This window comes from Dama dama, chromosome 23 (assembly GCF_033118175.1).
Source record: "Dama dama isolate Ldn47 chromosome 23, ASM3311817v1, whole genome shotgun sequence".
Taxonomy (NCBI): domain Eukaryota; kingdom Metazoa; phylum Chordata; class Mammalia; order Artiodactyla; family Cervidae; genus Dama; species Dama dama.
Window position 1 is genome coordinate 19,985,744 of NC_083703.1, and position 25,171 is coordinate 20,010,914.

The window sequence follows — 25,171 nt, forward strand, 5'->3', positions numbered from 1 at the left end:
TGATGTATAAAAAAATTCTTGCAGTGTCATTGTGTTTAAAAAAGTGTTAATTGCTTATTGTTAGTCACAGTGTTTTCTCTATAGTTGGAACCCGTGTTTTCTCTGTAATTTTAATAGTATTGATATTAAAAATCTGTGTACTTGGTTCCCTCACCACTTATTTTCTTTAAAAAGTTCGTATGGATCACAAACTAGGTGAGTACTCAGTGACAGAATGCTTTGTTGTGTATTTGTTTCAGTAATTTCTAAAATTATTGTTAATGTGGTTGCCTAGATACTGGAATAAGCTGTTTTTCGATTTAGATTAATGATATCAGTGGAAGGAAACCCTATTCTACTGAATTCATCTCAGTTTCTTTTTTCAGTATAATCTCCTAAAATAGTTCTATGTATGTGGGGTGTTTGAACAACAAAAAATGACAGTTTGCCTTTGATACCTGCAATGGTATATGCTTTTTACCCTATAGTAAGGAGCATAAAACTGTGTGTGATGGAAAAATTTTTAAATAATTTAAAAGCCATTGAAGTTCTAGTTGGAAGAACAAGTGATAAAAACAAGTGAAAAACCAGTAGTAATGAAATAGTAATACCGATTAGATTGAAGTCCATGTTGTTTTGAGAAGATTATCACTTTGAAGTAAAGTTTTTTTACTGTTTACTTTTTATTTGAAAAAAAAAGTAGTACAATAAATTACAGAGACAGCGCACAAAGAGTTCTGATGCACACTTCACATGGCTTAGTGATATCAGCTAACGCAAATAACCACATTATCAAAAAGCTGGGACAGCACTGCTAACTGAGCTACTGTTTGGATTCTACCAGTTTTTACTTGCATTGTTCTGATGTATGTGTGTTAGTCGCTCAGTCATGTCCTACTGTTTGTGACCGCATGGACCATAGCCCACCTGGAGTGGGTTGCCATTTCCTTCTCCAGGGGCTTTGATGTATAGATTTATGAAAGAAATTTTTGTTGGGGTGTAGTTGCTTTACAGTGTTAGTTTCTGCTGGACAGCAAAGTGAATCAGCTCTACGTATGTGTACATCCCCTCTTTTGTGGATTTCCTTCTCACGTAGGTCACCACACTGTGTTGGGTAGAGTTCCCTGTGCTATACGGTCAGCTCTCACTGAAGTAACTTTTTAAAATGAAGATAGTTTAGTTGGGCCTGGGATCAGACTGGCAGCTACCTGCTGTTCACCTTGTACGTTATTTGGGCGCTTGCTCGCCTTGTCTCCCCCTCGGTGTGTTCATATAGCAGATGAGTTTATCATCAAACCTGCCTCGTCAGTGATGTAACACCTGCTGAGGGTTTACAGTCATGCCTGGTACCCGGAAAGATTCACTGTGTCTTAGTGTATTTGTTGGAAAGACATTGGGTGTGAATACAGAACGTCTGGATTGCGTGATAAGGAAGCACTCCTTGCTCCCGTAGCAAGAAGTCTGGGGGAAGGGCAAAGGGGGCTTCATTTTTGGCCTGGTGGCCTCCTTCAAGGCCTGGGGTCCCCAGCTTTACCGGGAGTCTCCCGAGGTCTCCACTAGTCTTTTCCTGCCTGATTCAGACCATCATATCCTTGTAGAGGAAGGGGGCCATGCCCTTCTCTTCACTGTGGCTCACTTGAAAGCAGATAAGCTTTTCCTGCCAGCTTGCCTCTTTCCTCACCCACCAGATGCCCTCCCTGTTTTGTTGTTCAGAATCACATGACTTGCCTGCCCATTTCTAAATCAAAGGCAGTAAAGTACCTGTGTTGGTTTAGACTAATCAAACTTGACCTCCTGGAACTGGGAGTGGAAATGGGGGTTCACCTTTGCTGAAACACATTTGCTCCTCACTAAACACAACCACACACACACACTCAAAATCAGGGCTCTGTTCAGGCAAAAGTTGCTGAATCGGATAGCTTTTTTTTTGCAAGATTCAGAGAAAAAAATTGGCAGCCCAGAGTTCCTAAAATATGATATATTTAATTATTTCCAAAAATATAACTTTGTCTTACTATTGTGATTGTAGGTCTGTAAAGAAAGTAAAATAGTTTTTCTTTGTAATTTTGGAGTTTCTTTTTAAGCAAAAGGGATTCATTGAGAAGCCACACAAACACCTCCCCCCACCCCAAATAAGCCTTGCTTTGCTTCCATTGAAGTTATCTAAAGTATTTATTTTATGATAAAAAAAGTTTTTTAAAAAAGTGCTTTTTTAGTCTATGTAGTCCACTGTAGACGACATTAGCTAATTGCTAATTGATTCCTGAGCCCACAACATCTTTTTCCTTAGCTTAAGAAATGATGATTCATTCATTAAATTTAGTGGTTTACCATCAGCTGGATAATTAACCAACCTGAAATCTTAACTAGACAGGAAGAGCAAAAACAAAACTCATATTAAAACTTTGGCTTAAAGTAAGCACAGTTATTTGGACAGAAGAGGACAAATAAGTTATGCTGGATACACTGGAAATCTAGTCCAGTCATTCTCATTTAATTGTGGATTTATTTATTTAACTGTTCCCATGAGTCATCTGACTTTAATGACCTGATGCCTCGTTTGTGGCTTTTTTTTCCCTCGCCTTAATTTTTGCCATTAAAAATAAAGTAAAGGAGTGACATCAGGTAGATAAAAGAATGTTTCATGCGGTTTAAAAAAAAGTCAGCCCTTGCCTTTAGGATTTGAGATCACAAGGGTGGAACTGATATCTTCTCTTAGTTATGCCATCTGTCCTAAAGAGGTCAAGAGAGTTCCAGATTTTATATGCCTGCAGTGGTTTTGTTTTTGCTCTATTTCCTACTAGAGTGCTTGCCTCTCATTATCTCTGTTTTTTGAAGGCAATTATGCCCACATCAGCCGCGCCAATGGGAATAAACCGTAGGGATGAAAAGGACAAAGGAGGGTGTGAGTGCTGAGCTAGCACCTCTGGAAGCTGAGGTGCTTTCCCTTTGTGCAAGGACCCTACATAAGAGGGCCACTTAATCTTCCTTCCCTCTGAGTGTTGCTAAGTTACACCTCTGTCACCAGAGGTAGGTGATATACTGAACTCTGACCCAGGAAGCACTTGGAGTCAAACTCAACATGATTATGGAATCATGACTGACTCATTCTGTTCAGAATAGCTTGTAGCTGCATCCTACATCAAGATCATCTTAGAAGGTAGGACTGAGCATCCTTCAAAGGCAACCTTTTCTTACCTCAGTCATTTGACTTCCTTCTTCTGAGAGCACTCAGAGGAAGCACAGAGGATTTGAAGACTAAATCAGTTTTTGTTGTGTTGCTTTTAAAAAGTTCTCCTGGGACTTCCCTGGTGGTCCAGTAGCTAAGACTCTGAGGTTTCCCAACTCAGTTTCCAACTGAGCAGGGGGGCATTAGTTGGAACCCTGGTGGGGGCACTAAGATCCCACATGCCATGCAGCCAACAAGTTTTATAAAAATAATAAAATTAGGTCTTAAATAAATAAAATGTAAAAAAAAAAGTTCTCCTGCTTTAAAAATTTTGATTCTAAAATCTAAGTAACAAAAAACGCAATGAAGTCCTTAGTTTTGATGTGTGGCTATGTTTAAGAAATCTGAATTTCTTTTTATGATTACCACTTCCCTGACTCTGCATGAACTATAATATTGGCAGATAATAGATCATAAGCTGCCTTTGTTCTTATATCCCCACGGTTTATTGCAGCTAATAAATTCTGCAAAAGAGGAGGCAGGATCTTTACAATATGTGATTGGGAGAATTTGGGACCAGAACTGTAGAGGGACCTTAAGGGAAATTTAAGCTAATTGGGAGCCTGCCATTTTCACTACCTTGTCTGGGTGAGCAGGCCTGAAGCCAATTAACAGAAAGAGTGGTGAGGGGGAAGGCACATTGCAGCCACCACTTACACTGTGTTACAGGGGACGACTGCCCTGACCTTTAGAGAAAAGTCCATGCTTTAAGGTTTTTTCCATCAAGCAAAAACTTCATCTAATTGGCAGGTTATACTGAGGGAGGCAGACTCAGGGAAAGCCTTAAATGTGTGGTGATGGCGAGATTCCGGCTTGACATTGAATGTGCTGCCCCCTCCCCGCTGGAGCCTATGAGGCTGTGAGTTTTAGAAGCACTGACCTGCTGTTTTCCTTCTTATTTTGTGTACTTCTGTCACTGTCTCCAAACGTGATGCTTTTGCTCCAGACTTTTTCATGTCGACAGGACATTTCTGACTTATGATCACTTCTTCCTTATGAAATGAAGGTGGCTAATCCAGGGAGGGATAGGTTTGTTTTTATGTCAGCCTGTGTTTGTTGAGTCGTGGAGATTATAATGAGAAAATAATTGACTGTTAAATAGAAAACAGATGTAATAAAATAATGCCAGAGAATGAAAGTTTATCATTGGTCTTATTTGCAAAAAGAAAGAAAAGAGTCCAACATTGTCTGCTTATCCTGATGCTTTTTAAAGTTTTGAAAATATTTGTGCATTATGACTACTACTCTCATGCTACACAGTGAGTATATTCACAAATCACAGAAAAGGTAAGTTACTATGAAAGGGTTTCATTTTTATTTTTCATTATAATTTGTTTAAGGCCAAATTTTTGAAGATCTGGGGCAGAAGTAAATTTTAAAAATTAGAGCCTGGGGACTTCCCTGGTGGTCCAGTGTCTTAAGACTCCACACTCCCAGTGCAGGGCGCCTGGCTTCCATTCCTGATCAGGGAACTAGATCTCACATACTGCATCTAAGAGTTCTAATGCTGCAGCTAAGACCCAGTGCGGCCAAATAAATAAATAATTAAATAATGAAAAATAAGTACTGAAAAATAAAAGCTAGAGTCTGTTTTGCATGTGAATAAGCAGTGTGTGAAGAAATATTCTTAGAATGGATGTGTGTATAGGTATGGCTGGGTCCCTTCACTGTTCATCTGAAACTGCTACAACATTGTTAATCAGCTACAAATACAAAATAAAATAAAAAGTTTTATTTAAAAAAAGAAACTTTTAATCTTATCCAGATATTTATACGGGATAGTTTAAAAAATGAGTAAGTTGGTCAGTAATTCCTCATGGTCCTAGGTCTTGCCTGTTTCGCCCTGGTGTGATGAATGACAGAAGCCAAGCGTCACACCATGGGCCCTGTCTGCACACCTCTCTTTGAGGCTGATTTTTCTTTTGTCTACCTGCACAGGGGCAGATCCTCATGCTTTCCCAAGTGCTTAAAACCCTTTTCTAAACGGGGAAGAAAAAAAAAAAAAATCTCCTTTCAATGACACTTAGAACCATCCAGATGACATAATGAATAAGTTGTTTTCCAGAATATGAACTGATCATACTTTCTTAATGACAAAATTAGGAGGTGGCTTCCTCAGAAACCTGATTACAACAGCTGCAAACCCATCACTGAAATGACTGCAGGGTCATCCAGTTAGAACCAGGAATCACGATGGAAATTCTGACCGGGGAACTGGCCGGGCTTCGTGGTCTCTGCTGACATTAACGGAACGGGAGGTTAGGGTCTGGTGGTGCCAGATAGTAATTAGAATGTGTTTTGTTTGTTATTTCTGTAGCACATAGACACTGAGGAACCAAAAGACTAGATTATCTGGTTAAAAATAATCAAAGGTCCTTGCCTCCCAATTCTCAAATTCTACAGTTTTCTATTAAAAGGTAGGGGATCTATTAATATTATTTCCTAGTTGGCAAAGTTTGGCAGAACTTGTGCTGAAGCAAGTATAATTGCATTCCCCTCTAGCAACAGCAACTGTAGAAACAAGAAACATTGATCGTTTTAAAATTAAATTTAGTTTTCATTATAAAATGCCAGAGAGTTTCTTCATAGCAGAAACCTGTCATGTTCACAATAACACCAAAAGTAAAACCCAGACAACCTCTGAAGTGAGGTGTCATGTCTCTTGGATATGTCAAGAGCAGATTGTCTTGGACTTTGATAACGGGGTGCCTACCATAATAAGACATGTCTTTATATTAGCTGAGGTTTAAAACATGATTCATGTGACTTCTGTGTATACGACACATATTATTTCTCATAAACCCTACACATTTTCTACTTGTATTATCAAAGAACTGTGGACTCATAGCATCAAATACAAAATCAGGACTGGAAGGCAAGGGGCTGGTAGACATTTTTCCAAGAAGGGCACATGAGTTTCCCGGGGAGCCTTGCCAAAACACATGCAGGGCCACTTTCGAGAGAGTGATAAGCTGCATTTTACCCTTATCTAAACTCATAGTTCACTGACGTGGCCTTGACTGGGTTGTGTAAACCCTGCAAACTTCTTTTTCACTACAGACAAGATGGGGAAAATAATGCCCACTGTTGGCGTGTGTGCAGGTGAGGTGAGGGAACACATACCAAAACTCAGATCCAGATTTTGGTGCATCGTGGGCACTTGCTCGGTGCTGCTTTCCTGTCTTAATTTTGGGGGAGAATGGGCTCAATGGTTACCTGTCATTTAACTCTCTCTAGTTTTGAGTCACTGAAATGTTATTTTCTCCTAGCATATTAGACGTACCACTTGGTGTGCTGGGCTGGTTCGTTTTCATCCCTGGTGTATTTCTAATGCCCTCATCATCCTTCCAGAATTGGATTCTTGCTTCCATGGCATCTTATCAGAATTAGAATAAAAGTTAATCATTTTAAATCATCTCTGGTTCTTCTCTGAAGAACCTAGTCTGACATAAGAATGACATTAGTGTTAATCTCTGTGTCTGTGTCCATGTTTTATATTCCCTTCTGTTTTTGGCAAACACATGTGGTTTTGATACGATTAGACCTAAGGATACCATTTAAGAATACTAAGTGTCTTATGGGGGCTTCTGCTCTGCCACTTTCTAAGCATCTGGGTCCCTTTGTGAATGGAAGACGCTCCGGAGGCATAGTGCTGCTCATTGGTTTTTGGAGTGTTGGGTTGGGGGTAGTGCAGTTTAATGGGAACTAGTCAATTCTCCTGTTCCTTTATGACTGGCCCTTTTTATTGCTTCTTTGGCCTATGGAGCTAAAAGCCTGGGAGCAGCAGGGAAGTGCGTCTGAAATTCTACTGAGTGAAACATCTTTGGTGGTGTGTGGATTAACCTTCACGGGGTGTCTGTTAGTAGCTGATGATTTTCTTGCCCGTGAATACAGCTGCTATAACTCGATGTTTAGAGCTTGTGCTGTGGATAAAGGCACATTTTCTCTTTTAGCTATGACCCTCAGGTGCCTTTTCATATATTCATTGCAGGCAGTCTTCAAGATTTTTGTTGTGAGCTGCACGATTAAATATGACTATGAAAAGAATACAGGTTTTCTCCTCTCTCTTCTAACATTCACTGAGCAGTGAACTGCTCTCTTTTAAAGAAATTTGGTGAAGAAATTGCATTAAAATCTTTAGCTTACAATATGTTGTCTTCCCTGCCCGTGTCCTGCAGCCTGCCCAGAGCAAGTGAATCCCTCATAAGCCATTTTATATTTGGGGGTTTTGTGATCTAGGTAGGTGTAGTTTTTCAAAGTCAGTCTCATACAGGCTTTTTCTAGCTACCTTCAACAGGATTCTGGGTGGTCCTGAAAAAAATGGCTATTTTTAAACACTAAAGCATTTTGCTCAATGGTTGTATGTTCTTTTCTCTCACTGAGGCCTGGGTATATGTGCCCTATAGTATTTTCACTGGGTCTGTGTATCTTTGAGCTATTTTTTCCTTCAGTTTTTCCTTCCTTTCTTTCTCTTTCTGCGTTATGGCTGAAGGAGGTTGTTGATCAGCTTTCTTCAACATCTGAAAAGATTTTAAAGAAGAAAATACTGAAAATAAACATGTAGTTTCCAATATAAAGGAATTCCCTGTAGCTCAAATGGTAAAGAATCTGCCTGCCATGTAGGAGACCAGGGTTCGATCCCTGGGTCAGGAAGGTCTTCTGGAGAAGGGAGTGGCAAGTCACTCCAGTATTCTTGCCTGGAGAATCCCATGGACAGAGGAACCTGTCGGGCTACAGTCTGTGGGGTTGCAAATTGTCAGACATGACTGAGAGACTAACACACGCATTTCCATAATATAACCGCAATAGCATTACAGGGGAGAGGGGTTTGGAGTGGGCTTTTGGGTTTTACTTCATGTTTTTGTAGAAATACATACTCCTTTGCAATAAGAACTTATTACTTGTAACATTTTTATTTTTAGCAAATCAAGCTTCATAAGATTGAAAGATGAAGTAATGTTTTTTCTCTTTCTCTTTATTAAGCAAATACTGTAATTACCAAATTAAAAGATAAAATGGCAATGTGGATATTTATCAGAATCAAGTGAAAACTTTTGAGAAGCAGAGTGTTTCTTCCTGCCTGCTATATTCCTTCACTTCTCTGAAGTCATGCTTGAGTTCTCTGGTTCCTCCTGTTCCCAGCGCTGTGTTTACACACCTACCTTGGCGTGTGCTGCCGCCCTCCTCAGACCTGGAGGAAATTTCCCTAAGGTCAGCAGCCCTCCCCTCTGCTTTGTCTGCTGTGCCTCCTCAGTCACAGGACTTTGCCTTTGTGTTTATTTCTTCCCTAGGCAGCCCTGAGTGTGTGTGTGTGTGTGTCTCTGCACTAGGTCTTCTAGTCAGCAGCTGTAGGCTACCCACTGCAGTGTTCTTGGGCTTTCCTGGTGGCTCAGACAGAAAAGAATCCCCCTGCCATGCAGGAGACCCGGGTTTGATTCCTGGGTTGGGAAGATTCCCTGGAGGAGAGCATGGCAACCCACTCTAGTGTTCTTGCTTGGAGAATCCCACGAACAGAGGAGTCTGGCAGGCTACAGTCCCTGGGGTCACAAAAAGTCAGACACGACTGAGCGACTAAACACAGCACATAGGCTTCATTAACACTGACGCTGTCCTACAAGCTCGTGTCTCCTGGTTGCCCTGCCAATTCACAGACTCAGTTCCTTCCTTTTTTTTTTAACTGTGGTAAAAGTCACATAGTATAAAACATACTATTTTAATCATATTTAATCGTGCAGTTCAGTAGCACTGAATCCATTCACCTTGTTTTGCAACTCTCACCATCATCCATCTCCTGAAGTTTTCACCTTCCTAAACTGAAGCTCTGTCCTCCTTAAACAGTAAGTCCCTCTCCCCACAGCCCCACCCCCACCACCCGGCCCCTGGCATCTCCTGATGTACCTTCTGATCATGAATTTGACTATTCTAGGTACCCCGTATAAGTGGAATCAAACAGTATTCATCTGCCCCTTCTGTATATTGGAATGCATTTTTTTTAAGGTTACCTTAACATACATCCTACAATCAGATTGCACCTTCTCCCCCCTGCACCCCCCCACCCCCGCTCTGGTCATGTTATACAGTAGGCCCTCATACATAGTAGTGTACATGCATCAATCCCAGTCTCCCAACCCCTCCTTGGTGTCCACAGGTTTGTTCTTTATGTCCTTTATCTTTCCTGTATCCAGCCCCTTGCCTCCTTCCTACCTCCCCCACCCCCTGTCCCTCCCTAATCCTTGTGCTGAAGGAGGGGCACATTCCTGCAGCCTCAGGCTATTGTCTCTTCTTTCATCAGCCTTTTCTTTATTACACTTATGAATTTGAATTTATCTTTGTTTATGTCTGTTTCCATGCACTAAAATGGCACAGGCATCATCCTGGTTACTATTTGTTTGTAGCTCTGACTCAACCCCCATGTGTTTTTGAGTGAATAAGTGTTTTGAGAAATTTGAAGGAGAAAGTCCATAATGATTTTACTTTTCCTGATACCATATATTGTAGGTTGCTTCTTTGCTGGGTGGACTAGATTGGCTGTTTTTATGTCATATGATATGATCCTGTGATTTTTATTAGTCACCAGCTAAAAACTGCAGATTATAGGTAAAGCAAAGAAAACCCGTTAAATATTAAGACATGTACATAAGTCAGCCTTATGCATGCCCATGGTCATACTTCTGAGTCATCAATATTTGGCTACATCCTTGCTTGTTTTGCAAGGGCTGCAAGTCTTACACCAAAATACTGGTCTGATGGATAGCTTGGTCTTCGTCATTTACAGATTTATGTAATCACTTATTTATTTATTTATTTAATTTATTATTTATTATTTATTTATTTAATCACTTTCCCTGAGAGTGTCTTGTAACTGAACATGGTGTTAAAAGGTGACCCCGAGCAGTCTGTTACCAGCAGTGTCTCAGCATCCTTATAATTTTTGCTGGATCACAGGTCACAGTTGCCCTGGGAAAGACACCTGAGCCTTTTCAGGCTTTTAAAGCTTTCTAGAGAACATCATGATTGTAGAAGGTGCAAGCTGCTGGGACTTACTTAAGGGAGGCATTAGTGGGACATAAAAAAAAGCCCTCTAAAATGTTGCTCACGTTCCTACAATAGTCATCGATTCTATTAGCTCTAAAGTTTTTAATTACTTGAATATTTAAAATATTTAATTATCAGAAAATGTGAAATTACTCTGTGGTTGTAGCTAAAGCGACAGATTAATTTTCCATTTAATTGGAAAACAATATTTGAACATGTTGTTTGATTATATTTAATATTTTATAAGCAAGTGAGTTGAATGTAATATATTCTCTTCTGAATATGTCATATATTTTGTTTGTTTCAGACCTGTTTTCTTGCTGTTTAAAAATTGTTTTTCAGAGAGTTCTGAGGTTTGTATTGTCATTAGAATGAATATGAATTATAATTATTACTCTTGGACCCCAGGCTAGCAAAAATTTTATTTTCTTTTAGGGATAAATTTTCTTATTCTGGGAACACTGGAGTTTCATATTTACATGTTCAGTGTATAACATGTGGATATTATAAATTTGGAGCTACCATTAGCATTTTAGATCTAGTATATAGATTTTTGATATTATTTTCTTCATCCAATTCTGAGTAACATTTCTCTTTTTATACATGGATATTTCATATAAAATTGAAATTATTTTCAAAAAGAGATGCGATGTCCTTTATTTCTTATGGAACTGCACAAAAAGTTTTTTAGTAAAATGAACTGATTCTTATAGAAAGATAACCCACACAGTCTGTAGAGAATTTTTAAAAAGAAATTACTAATAAGTGTCCCTGTTTATTCCTATCATACTCTGGGCTCATTGGACATCTAGTGAGATGAGTGATGAGAATTATGGGGTCTTCGCTGTTATCCTGAAAAATAGTATACTCGTTGGACTATATGGGGGTTAATTTGATAATATTTCTTTTTTTAAATAAAAAAGCTAGAATATGTTATTAAAGTTTGACAAAGGTGATATATATTCATAGTCCACAAATCAAACATTATACATGGATATTACAAACTACTGCCTTCCAGTGTCCGGCTCTCCTCCCTTTATGCAGTCACTGTTACTGCGTTCTTATGGATCCTTTCACACAGTACCATTCTTTTCTAAGCTAACATGAAAATATATTCTTTTTTCACATTTTTGCATAAATACTGTCCATTATCTTCTGAGCTTTGACTTCTCTGCTGAGAATGGCTGATCAGTCTTTTTATACTGAAACATAAGTAGTGTCTGTTTATGAAGCAGTTTAATAATTTTCCTTTCTACAGATGGGACATTGTCTACTGATGAGCACTCTGCTGTTCATTGGGCTTTGCACCCCAATGAATAACCTTTGTCCTTAAGCTACTTGGCATTGACTGTCTCGTGGATAGATACCTAAAATTGAAATTGTACATTTGTGGGTTTGTACGAGAGTATATACATACGTAACTTTGATGGATGTTTCCAGACTGACCTCAGTAGATATTGGACCAGCTTATACTCCCATCAGCAATGCCCAGGAGACCCTGTGCACTCTGTCATGTTGCCTTACAACATGAGGCTCTGTGAAATCTGTTCAGCTGACGAGATGTACCTTTACAATTTCTCCCTTTCCATGCTCTCTAGAACAGAAGAGTGTAGACTCAGTTGGCAGCACGTGAGCTGAGAGTGGACTTCCTTTCCTCTTCAGGAGAGCATGTCACTCAATCCCTGTCTTCCTGGAAGGAAAAGGAAGCCTTAGGGGTAGGGGTGGAGGTTCTTGTTATTCCTTCAGAGACAAAAGACACAGTAGTATTAGTACTTTTTCTTTAATTCTTTCCATTCTGTTTTATTTGTTTTTTGGCCATGGCATGTGGCGTGTGGGATCTTAGTTCCCCAAGCAGGGATCAGACCAACACCACCTGCATTGGGAGCATGGAGTCTTAACTACTGGACTGCTGGGGAGTCCCAATGGTATCAGTTTTGATGCTAGTGTTCCTGTTGTGCGTGGGTCTTCTGCTGCTCTTTCACCCACATCCCAGTGCTTTTCCCCTTTCTCCGGCACTGCCAGCTGCCTGGACCTTCTTTGGTCTCCAGATTCATGTTGCTCTTCCATTGCTGGCTTTTTGAACATGTGTGTTGACTGTCCCTTCCCCTCTTCTAACTCCTCTCCTCTGGTCAGAACTAGGAGAGCTCCACCTCTGGAGAGGTCCTGACACCTGCCTCCTGTGGCCCATTATCCTATCCCCTTGCTTTTGGCCAAACCAAAAGACGGTGCACCCAGCAACTGCTGATTCCCTTTCTTCCCAACATAGCAATTATGTTTAGCATAGCATAGCATCAGGCTTCATTTTAAATGTGTCTTTTTCTTTTAATGAGGGCATGCCTGTATTTGTTGCTCTGGGTTTCTGTTTTTGAGGGAGGCATGCCTTAACTTCTGGTGGCATGAAATCTCTTTCACAACCTTTGCATCTAAACACAACTTTACTTTCATTGAATGCACTTGTAGTTGTAAAGGGCTACCTATTTGTAATTTTTGTATCTAAACTGTTCTTCTTGTGAAACATTTTTGTAGCAAACATTTCAATAAAAAATATACTATTCCTTAGATAGTATATCTTTCCTTACATTGAATGTTTAAGTTTTCATGAATCTCTTCTAGATTAAGTTGGGGAAAATTTGAAGAGAGGGCAAGGAAAGTTAGATTATATCAGCAGAAATCTAGGCTTTTGGACTTACTCCTATTTTAAGTCCCTGGAGGAACTAATTTTCCTGAGAACTTTGTATTTTAATCATAAACAGACCTGATTCAGTAATAACTTTCATAAACCTTTGGCTGAGAGTTTGGCATTAATGTCCTGAACTCATAGAAAGAGAAACATATTTCTGTGGATTGGCCAAGAAAAATAGGTCTCAATTCAAATAAAAATAATGTTTGTTATTTTAAAAAGATTTTTCCACTGAGTTATGTGTTAAACTTTTGCTAATTTAGTTGTCTAATATTGGACATGACTTAGGCAGCAATTTGATATACTTTCTGTGGCTCAATATAATGACTATTTGAGTTTTTACAGTTTTGCTCTTGAGTAGGAGTTAAGTTGAATTAGGGTATACATAATTATTTAATTAACTTTTGTTATTTATTTTGTAGATTTTTATAAAAAGATAAATCCCATGTCTTATTTCCTTCAATATATTGGAAACCATAAAATATGCAGTGGATTTTAATGATGGTGAACATGTCTTCTTTAAGATGTGTGTGCATTTTTCCTTCTGTAAGTGGCTGGACTAGCATTTTGGATCTACTGCATCCCTAGGAAGTCTTTTGGCTTCTCTGCCATTCTGTCTGTAAGCTTACTCACTGTTTTATTTGCAGAGATCCCTTTCTTTTGCTCTGCCTGAGTGTGCACAGGTCATTTTTCTAAATGGAATTTTATGTGCTCTTCTTTGGCATGACCTTTTAGTTTTTCTTCCCATCCCTCCAGCCTTATATTACCCACAAAAACTAGCCAACTACTTTCTAGATGTCTTTTAGCCATTTTTACACTTTTTCCCAAGCAGAGGGGAAGTGGTCCCTAGTCTGAAGGGCAGTGTGAGGTAAAGCCCCTAGTTCTGGACGTGACCCACCATCCACATCCAGTTGTGCAATCCATCAGAGCCTCTGGATGCCAGAATGACCTCACTCCCTGTGAAATGGTCTGCAGTTAATTTCCGAATGTTTCCTAGAGCTAGAAAATTCTATGATTGTCAGTGACTTTCGTATTTTTTGTCATTTTGCCATGGGTCTCCCAGGTTTCAAACTAATTTTGCTTTTTCTCTTCTTTCTACTGCTTCTTGTTTTATCTGTTGCCAGGTGCTACATATTATACCTTTAGTCTGGTGTGTATCTGTGCCTTTCTACTTTTTTTGCACCTGTTCGCACTTCAGCCTCACTCCCTTCGACTGGACTCATGTAATAACATTTGTCTCTCTCCACCATCTGTCCTTTCCTTAGTCAACCCTGCATCTTCCTGTTTGCTTCATCTTTCAAACCACCCTTTGTATTGTATCACCTCCAAGTGTAAAGGCATTAAAAAACTCTCTCCTGTACTGATTTAAAATTAACTACATTAGCTGGGTGTTCTGAGAATTCTGCAATCCAGAATTCTAGTTAAACTTTTTTAGACTTTATCTCCTACCTGACCTCATGGATATCCTATGCTCTGTTGGACTTCTGTGCCTTTCTTTTCAATGAATATTCTCTTTTTTCTGCCTCCAGTGTCCCCCCTCCTTTAGAGTCAGCGTTGTATCATTAATTACTTAATCCAGTCTCTGGTGGGTTTTGTTTTTGGCTGTGCTGCACCATTTGCAAAATCTTAGTTCTCCGGCCAGGGATTGAACCCAGACCCTCAACTGTGAAAGTGCCAAGTCCTAACCACTGGACTGCCAGGGAAGTCACATATGTTTTGAATGTTCACTCTGAGACATCATCCTGCTTGAGAACAGAGTGGTTAGAACAGGGAAGAGGTCCAGATTGGGTCCTAGTTCATGCTTCTTAACCTGGGATCCTAAATAAGCTGCTTAATCTCTAGCTTCCCGGAGGGTTGGGCATAACCTGGATGGAAATTGTCACTTAAGGAAAACCAACATTCCAAAAGCCTCTCTGGAGAACAAGGAGTCTGGTAAAATTTTGAGGAACTCCAAATCATTGATTTCAGTTAATGATCTTTCCACAAGGCACCAGTCAGTTTTTATCTCATGCCATCAGGTGTTATTTTCGTTGCTTTTGAGTCAAAGATGTTCTGGTGCCCCTTAAGAGGAGGTGATGTCATGTGCTCATAGCCAAAGGCTGACTTGACTTCCGCTTTGAGGGACTTACTAGCCTGACCCGCTATGAGCTGCTCTTTCCTTCTCTGAGCAATTAGGGAAATTATTAATACCACCCCCCCCCCTTTTTTTTTTTTTACTAACACAGTTTTCCAGAAGCTTTCATGACCTCCTCGTAGTGGTTAACAGTTTATGCTCCTAAACCCTGAAAAACCATGGTCACTTTGATTTGACTCTTTGACTCTTAAAAATTGTCTTATTTGTAAAATAGTGGATGGTATTCTCTTTGGGACTTGAAAGATGACAGTGGTACCCCTGGTAAAGCCAGGTTACAGAAACATGAACATAGGGGAGTTTTGTTGGTAATCGTCTGATATGCTGGGTTTTAGTGACATGTGTGGACAAGATGGATATTAGAAGTTAAGTTGGGTCCAGATTTTCACAGGTATTCAAATATATATTATGCAAAGGCAACACTGGTGATGGAGAAAGGGGATCAAATCTGTCACATTGGTTCAGACAACAAATTTCTTTAACCATTAAAGTCCACTGAAAATGGATTTGTGATGAGAAAGCTCTATTAAGAGATAAGAAATAATGTCTTAAATCCATCCTGTTGCAGCGGAGATAAAAAAGAATAAATTTGACAGGTACCAGGAGGAAGAATCTTTTGGTCTTGGTAATGATCAAGGTGTGATTTTCTCTGGTTCAGATATTAAAAATTGCTGACAATAATTTCAGTAGAACAAAGGGTCAGGCACCAGATTTCTAGGGGGTTGGGAATAGTGGGTCTTCCCAGGTGGTGCCAGTGGTAAAGAGCCCGTCTGCCAATGCAGGAGACATAAGAGACACAAGTTTGATCCCTGGGTCAGGAAGATCCCTTAGAGGAGGGCACGGCAACCCACTCCAGTATTCTTGCCTGGAGAATCCCATGGACAGAGGAGCATGGTGGGCTACAGTCCAGAGGGTAGCAAAGAGTCGGACACAACTGAAGTGACTTAGCACGCCTGCACGAGGAGTGGTAGGGGGTATAAAACATGAAAAACAAGAGAAAAAGAGGAAGGCATTTTGTTTTTTTCAATGATGGGGGGAGTGGTTGCCTAGTTGCCTGTTGGTATGAAGAAGTCATTGCTCATTGGGATAGAGCTGTGCACTCAAAATTTAAAGAGAACCTTGATTACCTTGCATTAATAAGCCAGCTTTCATCAGGCTTCATATTTGATTAGTTCCTCCTGGAGTCTTCCAAAGGCCCTCTGGTTTCTCCTAACCTGAATGGTTTTGTGTTACTGGAATTTATCTTGTTGTCTATTTCTTCCAACAGATTGCTATGGAAATATTAAATAACACTGGGCTTGATTCTTATCTCAAGGGATTCTGACTCTTAAAATTTCTGTTCATGCTAAGGAACTTTTTGTTTGGTAGAAAATATGATATGACTGGTGATTTTGTTTTTTCTTGTTTACCCTCTGCATGCTTTGCTCTACGTAATGAGGTGATGGAACTGTTTATCATCAAAATTTATAGCTTCTTTCTTATATTGTTTTTCTGTTAGGTAAGAGGCTAATGTGTACAAATTAAAATATTGATTTTTTTTTTTTTACTGTAGTTTAGCAAAAACATTTAGCAAAAAAATTTTAGTAACCAAGTGATTATAAGGCAGTGGCCCTAAAGGCAAGCTTGTGTACTGTAGATTGGAATGTAATTGATGAGTGAATCTGGCAATGCCTGTCTTTGATTTCAATATTTTACTAATGTGAGTACTGTTTACAGAGAAATGTTTGCTGTTGGATAAGTATGTTAATTGTTATACTAGTGAAAAGTGCTAGAAACAATCTACTGTTGTCCATTTATGGAGGAGTATCTATATCAATTATTTTATATTTGTACTGAGGGATACTCTTAAAAGCCTTTAAAAGAATTGAGGTAAAAGTATTGAAAGATTTCCCAAACGTGTCTTTAAATGAAAAGAACAAGTTTCACAGGGTATATATTATATGTTTCACTTCACATAAAAATTATACCTGAGTATATGGGCATCTCATGCATATGTTAAGTATAGAGAGGAAATTGGAGAGATATTTTCCAAATTGCAGGTGTGATTCTAAATTGCAATTGTGAATCATTCTAAAGAGAAAACTTGGACTAGGAGTGTAGTGATGACATGGGACCACCATGTTTTATTCTCTATACTTTAGCACCAGCTAATCTTTTATGAGATGATTTGATGATGGGGAAATACTCCCTATTAACATTAAAAGAAATTACTAAGGAGACATACTTCCAACACTGAGGTGGGTTGGTTTCCCCTGCTTCTGATGTTTCTTTGTATTACTTCTATTCTTCCCTCAACATCCAACATCTTCTTTAACATTTACTTTATGATCTGTTTTAAATTAATATTTAAAATTATTCTATTGTTTTTTATATTCAATTTTATAAATCCGTAATGTCTTTCATTAAAAAGTTTAAGGCAAGATTGGAGTCTATGAAAAGTGACACATGACTGGATATATGTCCTCGTGTTTTGTGCCCTGATGTGAAGGTTCACTTCAGTTCAGTTCAGTCGCTCAGTCGTGTCTGACTCTTTGTGACCCCATGAATCGCAGCACGCCAGACCTCCCTGTCCATCACCAACTCCCGGAGCTTGTTTAAACTCATGTCCATAGAGTTGGTGATGCCATCCAACTATCTCATCCTCTGTCATTACCTTCTCTTCCCACCTTCAATCTTTCCCAGCAACAGGGTCTTTTCCAATGAATCAGTTCTTCGCATCAGGTGGCCAAAGTACTGGAGTTTCAGCTTCAGCATCAGTCCTTCCAATGAACACCCAGGACTGATCTCCTTTAGGATGGACTGGTTGGATCTCCTTGCATTTCAAGGGACTCTCAAGAGTCTTCTCCAACACCACAGTTCAAAAGCATCAATTCTTCGGTGCTCAGCTTTCTTTATAGTCCAACTCTCACATCCATACATGACCACTGGAAAAACCATAGCTTTGACTAGATGAACCTTTGTTGGCAAAGTAATGTCTGTGCTTTTTAATAAGCTGTGTAGGTTGGTAATAACTTTCCTTCCAAGGAACAAATTTCTTTTACGAAGTTTGCTCTGCATTCAGTTATTCTTTTGATGAATTTGTAGGAGAGAAAGTGGTCTCCCCGTCCTACTCCTCCGCCATCTTGACTCCTCCCCCCAAATTTCTTTTAATTTCATGGCTGCAATCACCATCTGCAGTGATTTTGGAGTCCCCAAAAATAAAGTCTACCACTGCTTCCATTGTTTCCCCATCTATTTGCTATGAAGTGATGGGACTGGATGCCATGATCTTAGTTTTCTGAATGTTGAGCTTTAAGCCAACTTTTTCGCTCTCCTCTTTCACTTTCATCAAGAGTCTCTTTAGTTCTTCTTCACTTTCTGCCATAAGGGTGCTGTCATCTGCATATCTGAGGTTATTGATATTTCTCCTAGCAATCTTGATTCCAGCTTGTGCTTCATACAGCCCAGTGTTTCTCATGATGTACTCTGCATATAAGTGAAATAAGCAGGGTGACAATATACAGCCTTGATGTACTCCTTTTCCTATTTGGAACCAGTCTGTTGTTCCATGTCCAGTTCTAACTGTTGCTTCCTGACCTGCATACAGATTTCTCAGGAGTCAGGTCAGGTAGTCTGGTATTCCCATCTCTTTCAGAATTTTCCACAGTTTATTGTGATCCACATAGTCAAAGGCTTTGGCATAGTCGATAAAACAGAAGTAGATGTTTTTCTGGAATTCTCTTGCTTTTTCGATGATCCAGTGGATGTTGGCAATTTGATCTCTGGTTCCTCTGCCCTTTCTAAATCCAGCTTGAACATCTGGAAGTTCATGGTTCACGTACTGTTGAAGCCTTGCTTGGAGAATTTTGAGCATTACTTTGCTAGCGTGTGAGATGAATGCAACTGTGTGGTAGTTTGAACATTCTTTGGCATTGTCTTTCTTAGGGATTGTAGTGAAAAATGTCCTTTTCCAGTCCTGTGGCCGTTGCTGAGTTTTAAAAATTTGCAGGCATATTGAGTGCAGCACTTTCACAGCATCATCTTTTAGGATTTGAAATAGCTCACCTGGAATTCCATCACCTCCACTAGCTTTGTTTCTAGTGATGCTTCCTAAGTCCCAGTTAACTTCACATTCCAAGTTGTCTGGCTGTAGGTGAGTGTTCACACCATCGTGATTATCTGGGTTGTGAAGATCTTTTTTTGTATAGTTCTTTTTTGTACAATAAACACTACTAGATTAAAGATTTCTAATCAGATTAATTTTCTGAAGAATTGTAATCATGGATTTTTAAATGGACCATGAATTTATTTGCTCTCATTTATGAAGTACAAGATTAAGTCTGATATAATAGCAGTCACTTCCTATTTCCATCAGGAATGTGGAGAGTGTCCAAAATAAAGAATGGATAATCACCAACCATGATTACTGTCTTGAAGAGTTTCATTATAAACTTCTAAAAATTTACTTTTTAAATCTCAAAAATTATCACCCACCATCTAGCATGTAGAATTATGTTTTTTTGGAATTAGTACATTCAAATCTTTGAAAATATGCAATTATAAAATGAATTTACTTTATAGGCTTAAGAACAACCTTTATAAATATGCTTTTAATAAACAGTAATTGGATTTATTCTTTAAAATTTTATTTTAGACTTGCCTAACTACTTTCCATCCACATTCTCTGAAACCAAACCTTGTCTTTTCTAGTTTGGTCATGGGTCATTTCCCTCTATGAAAACTTTTATAAAATCACATTACAATCTGTTAAAACAAGGGTATTTTTAGTTGTACTGTTGGGGAAAGCACCTGTGAAATCTTTGACTAAATTTCTAATCTTTTGTAATTTAAGCTTAACCTCTCCCTCTTTCTCTTTACTTTTTTTTTTTTTTTGAGGGAGAGAGTTTAAAATATCAGCAAAGGTGAGCAGAAGTACATGCATTTGGTAATTGAAAACCATTATGATGTATACTCTTGCCATTTTCTTAGAAAAATTTCTCCAAATTAAAACTAAACCTAGCCAACTGCACTCCATTTTCTATTTTTGAAAACAATTTATTATCCTCAAGTCACCTTCCAGGTTTAAAAATAAAACATATATAAGATAGACAACAAATGTTTGCAATTAGTGAATTTAGGTGAAGAGTCTGTTGAGTGTATTTATTCAATTTTCTGTAGATTGGACATTTACCCCCAATATTTGGGGGGAAAGCAAGTTGCCTGTAATCCAAATTTTTTGCATTTTCTTTAAAATAACAGTCAACTCATTCCTATCTGAATGTGGTCCTTGCGGCTCAGGAAGTGAAAAGTATTTCAGCCTCAGCTTAAGGCCTTGATTTAAGAAATGTTGGGTCACAGAACTCAGGTTCCATTTCATCTGCAGCCGCCTCTGTTTATAATTTCCCTGTCCTCATTGTCCTCAACAATGGATGAGGAGGTGGATGTTGGTAGACTGGGTCAGGCTATGTTTTCATTCTCATGGTGCACTTAGTTTGTTACCTTTTTTTTTGAGGACTTTATTGGATTTGTTACAATATGCTGTTTTCTTTCTTTCTTTTTTTAAATGTTTTGTGGTTTTGGCTGCAAGGCATGTGCCATCTTAGCTCCTCAACAAGGGATCAGACCCACACTCCCTGCGTTGGAAAGCCAGGTCTTAACCACTGGACCAGGGAAGTCCCTAGGTTGTCACTTTAGCAATCCAGAGTGGTCCAGGACTGGGCTGGCGGGTAGGACCCTGGAGACAGGAGCTGAGTTGGATGGTGCTGGTTTGTAAAGATGCCCTGAGGCCGTCTGACCTGGCTCAGCAGTAGCTGACTGGTGAATAACAAGTAGGGGTGATTGTGGGTGTTCCTTCTTTCCCTGACTGTAGGGTCTCTTGGCATTTCACCTTGAGGTGCTGGGAACCTGGGTTTGGGCCCTGTGCAGGTCACCTGTCTTGCTCTGTAGGAGCTTGCCTTTGAGTCTGGGAGATTACCATGTGGACTGATGGCTATATAACGAAGGATGGGTTACTTAATCACTCTGAGCTGCAATTCTCTGTAGAACAGAAACAGTATGTGTATAGGGTCTGGCACATTTGTGGAGATGTTGAATATTATCACAACTCTCAATAAAGTGTTTTCTCTCTTCCTACCCATCTTTATCCTCTGATGGAAGTACTGTATATATAAAGATCTTTTCAGTGTTTCTCTAAAATATCTATAAGATAAAATAAATGTTTTGTTCAAAATGTGTGCATTTAATAGGTATAATTATTAAACCCTAAAAGTAATGTTATGCTCAAGGCCACGACTTTTTAGTTACTTTGCTGAAGGGAAGAATTGGGGTGAACTATAACTTGTGTTTTGTACCCCAAGTCAGACCCTCCAAGGTGATTCCTTTCTCTAGGCTAACTTAGATGCCACAGAGGTACCAGATGCACTTTGGTGTCGAATCTCTTTCTAACTGGATTTTTAGGAAATCAAATTACCATTTCAGATAAGAATTGCCCTTTGCTGTCAGAGTGGTGGTGGTAGTTGTTAGAAATTCATTGGCTGATCATCCACGTGGTTCCTGACTTAGGAATGTTCGGTTTGCATTCATCAGAAACTTATTTCGAATTTTGAATTTGGATCTAGTCATGTACCATCACATTCTTTCTTGTGATGCTGGGTGGTGGCAGTGATTCACAGCTCCCAGTCAGTGTGTGATCAGGAGGGTAAACAATCAGTACACCAACAAACATCTGTTCTTCCCTTTCAATACAGTGTTCAATAAATTACATGAGATAGCCAACACTTTATTATAAAATAGGCTCTGTGTTAGATAATTTTGTCTAACTGTCGGCTAATGTGTTTGGAGCATCTGTAGATCAGGCTCGGTTAAGCTGTGATAGTCAGTAGGTTAGGAGTGTTAGATGCATTTTGGACTTAACAATATTTTTGACTCACTATGGGTTTGTTGGGACCTAACTCCATCATAGGAGATCTATAATTCATCTGTTAGTTGGTTCAAATGATAAACATCTGATAGATAAATAGCCCTGTTAGGATATGAAACTAAGCAGTAATCTGGCCAAGTATGATTAGGTGTTAAACATGATGCTGGCATTTGTATATTATTAATATCTGTTATTAATCTGCTAAGACCTCTTTTTTTCACTCATCCCGGGCCCACCTGGGTAATCATAGCTGGCTCCTACCCGAAGGTCATATGTCTTCCAAACTGTTCAGTGACATGATATTGGTGGTTTGCAATCTGCCATGGGGGGAGTATTTGTATTGGCAAACATTACAAGTAATATCTTTTTCCTGTTTAACAATTTTTTATTTTTTTTGGAGAGCCTGCTCTAGCACACTCCTAGTCATGTCACGTCTTCATGGCACTTTCTAATTTTTTGGTTATCCCTCCAGGTCTCTGCTTTGAGAGCCCTTCATTGTATCGAACTTTTCTCTAACCTGGATGATCAGACTTCTCTTTAGCCCAAATGAGTTTCTGCGCATCAGTGTCTGCCCGCACCTTCTCTGCTGAAGCCCTGCAAAGAGCTGAGCTTAGGATGGTTCAGGTCCATCTCCCTGTGCTTTCTTAGTGACCTTGCTGTGATGGAAACCCCAGGACTGACCTGAGGAGAGTGAAAGTCACTCAGTCACGTCTGACTCTTTGCAACCCCATGGCCTGTACAGTCCATGGAATTCTCCAGGCCAGAATAATGGAGTAGGTAGCCTTTCCCTCCTCCAGGGGATCTTCCCAACCGAGGTCTCCTGTATTGAGGGTGGATTCTTCACCAGCTGAGCCACAAGGGAAGCCCAAGAATACTGGAGTGGGTAGCCTATCCTTCTCTGGTGGATCTCTCTGACCCAGGAATCAAACTGGGGTCTCCTGTATTACTGGTGGATCCTTTACCAGCTGAGCTATCAGGGAAGCCCATGAAGACGCGATGTGAAGCTGACCCTTTCAAACTTGCAGACCTATCAGAAAAGCCAGGCAGGGTGCCAAGTATTCTTTAGGGTGTCAAGGATTAAGTGCCTTGAGAAGACACCTGCTCCTTAGATGTGTGCAGGACAGTATATGTGTTTCTATTTTTAACATACATTTGTACATTGATGGTATCTCTTTAGACTGTTAGAGGTGAGTTCTGTGATGGCAGGTCTCTTTGACTTCTCAAGCATGTTTGACTCAACTATATAACATTCATATCTTCACTAGTAATAGTGTCTGTTTAATGATTCTTTTAAGAAGTTGGAATTTTATTAATATCTGATTGCTACCTTCAAGAATATGTACAGGCACAAAAACCACCTGCAGTTCTGTTTTGACCAGGAATTCTCATGTGGAGATGATTTTCAAAATGATGGAGAATAGAGACTAAGACCAGTGTGGCCTGAGGAGGCTGGGTTTCACATTTAATGCCCAAGGGAGAAGGGAAAGACACTTCAGGAAGGAGGGATCTGGCCACTAGGGCTCACAGAGAGGCAAGAATCTGGATGAAAGGGCTGTGAGACTTATTTTGGAAATTGCAGAATGACAGATTCAGGGTTTTGAATAGGAAATAGTATTTGGTATTCTAGATTTAAAGGTAACCTGAATCACAAAGGCTGAGCTGACTTTACAGGGAAAGTGTGAAAGGTTTCTGAAGGTGTTTCCCTTGTATTGTCTCTATCTGAAGATACTGTTCACAAGTTGTTCACAAGGGTGCAATAAGTCCTTACTCTGGGTCGTGATACTAAAGATAGCTGTTGAGGTTTTTAAAAATACATGGATTGTCTAATACCTTAAATTTTGTTTCAGTTTGTTATCAGTTACAAAGTCTATTTTCTACTGAATCACAGTACTTGCTGGGTAAAACTTTTTAAGAGAGGAGGCTAACTTTTTTAGCAGCCTAATTCAACCTGTCTGTCTTCTGGGGAACAAGTAGCAGACAACTCTATCTTCTTTTATCTCAACATTTGGGAGTAAATATTTCAAGAGTCAAACAGTTTCTATCCCCATGAATGACCTAAAATCTTAGATATTTCAAGACTTTTATTTTTGTAACTGAAAGTAACTAGGTATCTGTTATGTTTCCTATTAATATTTTAATTTGTGCTATCACTGCTGCAATCATTTTTTACTGAAAATTGTATAAAATGAGCCTCTTGCTCTGAAGGCCTCTTTCTGGTAAATATTGATAAGACAGTCTTTGATATAAAATGAGCTCAAGTTTTTTAGACCATGTGCAAATCACAAATTCTGGTTTTAATTATATCTCAAGGGAACAACCTGAGGAAACCAAAAGAACTGACATAATTGGATCAAATTGTGTAATCAAAAGCAAATGATGTGGTTATTAATCCTAATGAAATGATTTCCCAGCATTTAATTCATTTCTCTGATTCCAGAAATTTTAGTAATAAGTGTGTTGAAAAGGGTATTCTGAGCAGGTACTCTTCCTAAATAGTCCTTTTCTCCAGACTGTTTTGGTTGAAATATTTCTGAAGGTTAAACCTTAGAACAGAGAGTCTATTCTATATATGAAGTCACATGCTATACATGAAGGTTTAGTCCTATTTTATTTATGTAGAAGGCAGTATTCCAAGCATTTTATGTTAACTTATCCTCATAGATTACCAGTAGATAGTATTATATTATTCTTCTCAGTTTATAAAATGAGTCAAATAAATCAGAGAAGTTAAATCATTTGTCAAAACCATTCTGCATGGAGATTCCGTTTTTAACCACAAGGCTAATGTACTCAGCTGGTAAAGAATCCGCCTGCAATGCAGAAGACCCCAGTTTGATTCCTGGGTCGGGAAGATCCCCTGGAGAAGGGAAGGCTACCCACCCCAGTATTCTGGCCTGGAGAATTCCATGGACTGTATAGGTCATGGGGTTGCAAAAAGTCAGACACGACTGAGTGACTTTCACTTTCACTAAGGTGCCAAAACAACCATAATACGTTTAATAGTTTAAATTAATGTATTTGTTTAACATCTTAATTTGTGTTTGGTATTTGCATCTCATTCCAAGCATTAGGGCAATGTAGCAATGCACAGATAATTAGCTTTGTTAACCTCTGCATTTATTATAAACTTTTGAACCATGATCTAAAATTGAGCATTCAGACCATGCATCTTGTGTTAAACATATAATAAGTTTTGTTTTGTTTGAGAATACAATTTCT

At 39.1% G+C, this 25,171-nt stretch overlaps 1 protein-coding gene across 15 annotated transcripts in view; it reads left to right on the plus strand.

Moving 5' to 3' along the window:
- Positions 1–25,171, plus strand: part of PARD3 (par-3 family cell polarity regulator) — a 557,182-nt gene that overhangs the window by 266,319 nt on the left and 265,692 nt on the right. The window lies entirely within an intron of this gene.